Here is a 5,476-nt window from a genome sequence, read left to right on the forward strand (position 1 = left end):
ATAGAAACACAATGCTTTTCCCTTTTTGAGCAGAAGCTGGGTTGTGCTTCTCGCGGATGCGTAAAAGCACATGTTTGTTTCTCATGGATGCACAGGTTGTACTTCTCGTAGATGCACAGATTGTGCCTAGTGGGCACGGTATGTGCTTCCACGAGCAGCACCGATTTTTTCAAGAAGCGCAGATGTGCTTCATAAAATGAAAAACTAAAGAACCGAAAAGCCAAAATACCCAAAAACATGTAAAAAATAAAAAAACTGAGGGAGCATCCAACATGCAACACTTGGCAGCGACCAGATGCATCACTTGGTGTACTCCCAGACCACACGAGTGACCCTTGCGGGAGACCCCAAGCGATAACCGTTGGTTAGCTGATCTTGTAGTTGTCCCCTCGTATCCCCCTAAAAAAGTTGTGCCCTCATACAGTAGATCATTCTGAACAACAACAAAAAACCTTATGCACTAGAAAGTTCTCCATTTCACACCAAACGCAAGTTTTATACTCAGAAACATCTAAGATTTATTTTTAAATTCATAAATATAACACTCTCTACCTAGCTGTATATATGTTTAAGAGCACTATAGGAAAGCACATATAATTGAGCTATAAGTATTATGAGAATTAACTAATTTATGGTTTTAGCTTAATCATCTTGACATGCTTATATATTAAAGAAGTGACAAATTATTTCCCTATAATTCCAAAAAATATCATAAATAGTTCTCATTAATTGTATTTGGAAAAAATATATTTAAAACAATATGTCAAAATGGTCTATCACTAGGAAGCGACATAAGTTTGGTTACAAAGTAAATTATGACGAAGCAAAACTGTTTAGTATAAAAGACACAACAATATAGTTTTACTTACTGTAGGGAGATTGGGGAGAGGAGCAAGCTGGCGCCATCGACGGTGTTCCAAAAGATAGGGAGAAGTGTTCGAGTGGAGTGAAAAGTGAATAGACGACGTTAGGGTTTAGTATGTGTGGTGCACCACGATGTGAGTCGGCCAAATAATGTCCATGTTAGCTCGCTCATTCACCCAAATAATCCTCTCAACACTAAAAGCAACGGCTGGAGAACTAGAGGCAATGTTTGGCCTCACGTGGGCCGCTCCATTCTCGCCCGAGCGCTCGCTCTAACCGGCTCATTTTTTAACATTTTTTCTGTTGTTAGTTCCGAAAAAAAATGTCCAAGATTTTATGAAGCTTTTGAAACAAGTTCGGAAATTATTATAAAGTTTGTAGATGTGAAAAGATTTCAAGAATTTGAAATATTTTTCACCACATTTAAAACAAGTTCATGAATTAAAAAATCACGAAATTGAAGAACAATTAAAAAACGTGGGTTGAATATGGTTAATCCTAAGGCGTCTCTCTCCCTCTCTCCTCCCTCTCTCTCTCTCCCTCTCTCTCTCTCTCTCTCTCTCTCTCTCTTTCTCTCACTCTCACGATGAGAAATCTGTTGTTTTCCCTTGCGACATTTTTTAGAGGTATGCACGTGTAGTTATCAATGTTTTCTTTTCCGTATATGGTTATAGTGGAGTGTTTATTTGCAATCGGATCGCCGCCGGTATGAAAAAACGGATCTTGCGCTATAAATTATAAGTTTGCTTCCATAACAATATTTTAAAAATATTTAACAGGTAAAATTAACATCATATTTAGATTCCACACATTTTTCTAATAAAATTTCATATATAATATGTTAAAATCGAAGTTACGGTTTAAAAGATATAGATAATTTAGAAAATCATTTGGTTTGACTCAAATATATTCTAAAATGATATTTAAAGATACTTAAAAGGTAAAAATAATCTCATATTCATATTCTACATATTTTTCTAATCAAATTTCATATATAACTTGTTCAAATCAGAGTTACGGTTTAAAAGATATGGATGATTTTAAAAAGCATTTGTTTGACTTAAATATGATCCGCGGATGAATTACCTAAAACATCGGGGGGGGGGGGGTTAAAAATGTAAAATAATGGTTTGGGTGTGACTTAAATCCGGATGGCAGGTTGATTTCAAGAAAAGAAAGGGACTTTTATGTAAAATATGAAAATAACGATTCGTTTTAACTTAAAACAGGACTGCGGGTTGAATTCTCTGAAATAGAGGGACTTTTCTGAAAAATGGCATGACAGACGAAAGAAACCCAATTTGCTTTATTATTAGGTAAAGATATATATAGGGTCGCGCTATTCGTCACCCTGGGTGAGGAATTCTTATTCCTCACCCCAACCCACCACGCAATGAATGAAGTCAGCCCAACCGACCATGTAGGAAATAGAAGGCTTGTGAGGCAAGATTACGGTCTACAGAATCTGTCTTGCACTGGAAACACCACAACGAGAGAAGGGAGGTGAGGTAAGATTTGGTTGGCTATGAAGTAAGATTATGGCCAAGAGAACCTGTCCATGCGCCCAAAAAGCACAGTAGGAAAAAATGAGACTGCGATGTAAAGTTACGACATCATTTTTTTGGATAAGGCTGTATGGTCCGTCAGGTTTAGACACAAAAAAAGGATCTGTTCAGCATTAGCATCGCTGCTTTGTGTCATTCGTGTTATTACTCTTCAGACGCATGTCGACATTCTTCCTGAGTGGATTAAAATCGATAATACCTACTCCCTCTGTAAACTAATATAAGAGTGTTTAGATCACTAAGTTTACAAAAGGGAGTAATTTAACGAACTAAAGTTGAGCACTAGGAAGAACTTGGCTTGCCAAAACATGACACCATTCTGATTTGGGCAAAGATGCCATTTTCATAAGGGCTGCTCAGATTGAATCCCTCGCCTTCATAGCCGAACTATTGGACTCGTCTGAAGCATCACATCTTGTTTGGACGGGCTGTAAAATTTTGGCATGCCGGCCCACCATTTCACCAATTCGCTGGTGAGACGAGGGTGGAGGTCTCGAAGATTCATGGCAGAGGTCTCATTTTGCATCTTACAAACATGCCAACAACTGTGACCGCAGGACCAACAACAAGAGCATCCTGCCTTTGTACTTCCTCACTAGTATCCAGCTTAGCTTTATAATTCTCAATCATCCATTGTGAATCTTTGATTACAAGAAACAGAACATTTAATCAAGAAAAGCCAGAATTTCTTGATGATCTATCACAGTAATGTCTACACACTGGCCACTGAGCTAAAAAGTGCAGATTTCTACGAACCGATGAGCTTGTAAGCCTGAAAGAAACGATATGACACTTGATTGAGCCAGTCGCAAATATCCTTAGATGAGGTGGTATGATAAATTACTCCAACCAGAACCACAACTACTATCAATATTAATACTCTCTCCCAACCTGAATTAAAAGAACAATAACAAAAACTGAACTTACATAAATATTGCACATCTAATACAAATTGGAACAGCTCAAAAGTCTACGGACACTAGTAGAAAAGGGGGCATTTGTCCCGGTTCGTAAGGGCCTTTAGTCCCGGTTCATGAACCGGGACTAATGGGACGTTACTAATACCTCCCTCCTTTAGTCCCGGTTCAAACACGAACCGGGACAGATGGTCCTCCATGTGGCCGGTGCGCCAAGCCCAGGCAGGGGGGCCTTTGGTCCCGGTTGGTGGCACCAACTGGGACCAAAAGGCATCCACGCGTCAGCATTCCAATGGCTGGGGTTTTTGTTTTTTTTAAGGGGGGAGGGGGGGTTGGGGGTTTTGGGGGGGTTAATTGAGGCGTTTCATATATTGTGTTAGCTAGCTAATTAATAGAGAGAAGTGTCCTTTCTTTTGTCCGTGCTTGGTCGACGCTACGTACTATATACATAGAGAGGCCCTCGACACGCTAGCTAGTAAGAAAATGAAGGGAACCATTGAGTACAGAAGTTCGTCATGCATACCGAGAGAAGTGATCGATCGACCTCTCCTTCTCCGAGAGATTGGTCGAAAAACAAGTTTTCGTATCATGTATCATCCGACGCTACTGGCTACATACATGTACAATATGTAAGATCTCTTAATTACAATCCCCTAGCAATTGAAATCAACTTGCACATGGTATTCTCCGGCTTTATTGATGACGTGGCCAAGAAAGAATCCCGCTAATTCCTCTTGAATTGCTTTCATGCGATCTGGTTCTAGGAGTTCATTCCGCATCTGCCACGTCTAATTTGAAGAAGGGGGTTAATTAATACATATATATGAATGAAATTCAACAGAAATGATGGTGTAATAAAATGAAATTGTGAATATTATTGCTTACGCACTTCAAATTGTCTTTTAGAGTAGCCCCGCTTGTTTTTCAAAGTCGCGTTGTGGATGAACTCGCACACGTAGTATCCACAGAAATCATTCCCTTGTTCCTGCTACAAGCACTTTATGAGAAATAGAGGTCAATCAAACTGATAATGAAGCATTATAAATGACATTGATAAAAGTATAGCTAGAATCAACGGGAGATGCGCGCAACTAGGTAGAAAGTAGTACTTACTTCCGGGTATGTATATCGCAGCTCCTTCGGCAGTCCCGGAGCTTCTGCGGTGAACTGTTCCCAAACCCTGCAAGACAAAGAAAATAATTATTATTACTTGAGATATTAGGAAATGAACAAAAAGTTGCCGATATGGTGCGATAATGATCGATTGAACTTACTTGTTGAGCAATTCAGTCATGTCCGCATAGGTTTCAGGATCTTTTCGTCTTGAGTCTAAGACGGCTACTAGTCCCCGCTCAAGCTTAATCTCCAGAAGAACATAGTGGTACCTGCGCACGCATGCATAACTCATCATTTACATTACTATAACCTCGCTCGAGTAATAAGGGAAACAGAATATGCACACGACAGTAACACTCACTTGTCGTTGTAAGGAAAGAGTATGGTATCTTTGTTTTGATTTTTTATCAACGATTGTAGCAAGTTGTCCCCGACCTCTTTGGCGTGCTTTTTAACCAGAAATTCATCTATGATATATGTGTTAATGAACCCAATATCATAAATTTCTTGTTTTTTGCACTCAACGATCTTCAATCTGCATAATATATTGACGATAATTAATTATAAATACATGCAATGAAAGAGCCGAGCTATATATAGAGACTTAGTGACAGAAATAGTACTTACATGCAGTAGCAAAAGACCGTTAATTTATCGAGGGCCTTTTGATTGAAGAACGCAAAGAACTCCTCAAATGGAACACACAACAGATCACTTGAAACGAGGTCGTGCTCCTCTTTAATGTTCAGATACAAACTATTCGTCCCCCCAGACTCTCTGCAGATTTTCATGTACCAATTATGGAATCTTCGCATCATCGTTGTTAGAGATTTTTCATCTTTGACGAGAGGCTTCCCGTACTCGTATCTGTGTTCGTCCACCTCCGTGAAATTAGGAAGTTGATCGTCAGGCAGGTAATATTGTAGATTGCCATAACCGGCCACCATCCCCGGAGCATTAGCGGCGATGTTGCCGCTAGACACATTGAGCGGGGGGCACGATTGGTTTGCTTGT

Source organism: Triticum dicoccoides, chromosome 1B (assembly GCF_002162155.2).
Source record: "Triticum dicoccoides isolate Atlit2015 ecotype Zavitan chromosome 1B, WEW_v2.0, whole genome shotgun sequence".
In the NCBI taxonomy this organism is placed as follows: Eukaryota; Viridiplantae; Streptophyta; class Magnoliopsida; order Poales; family Poaceae; genus Triticum; species Triticum dicoccoides.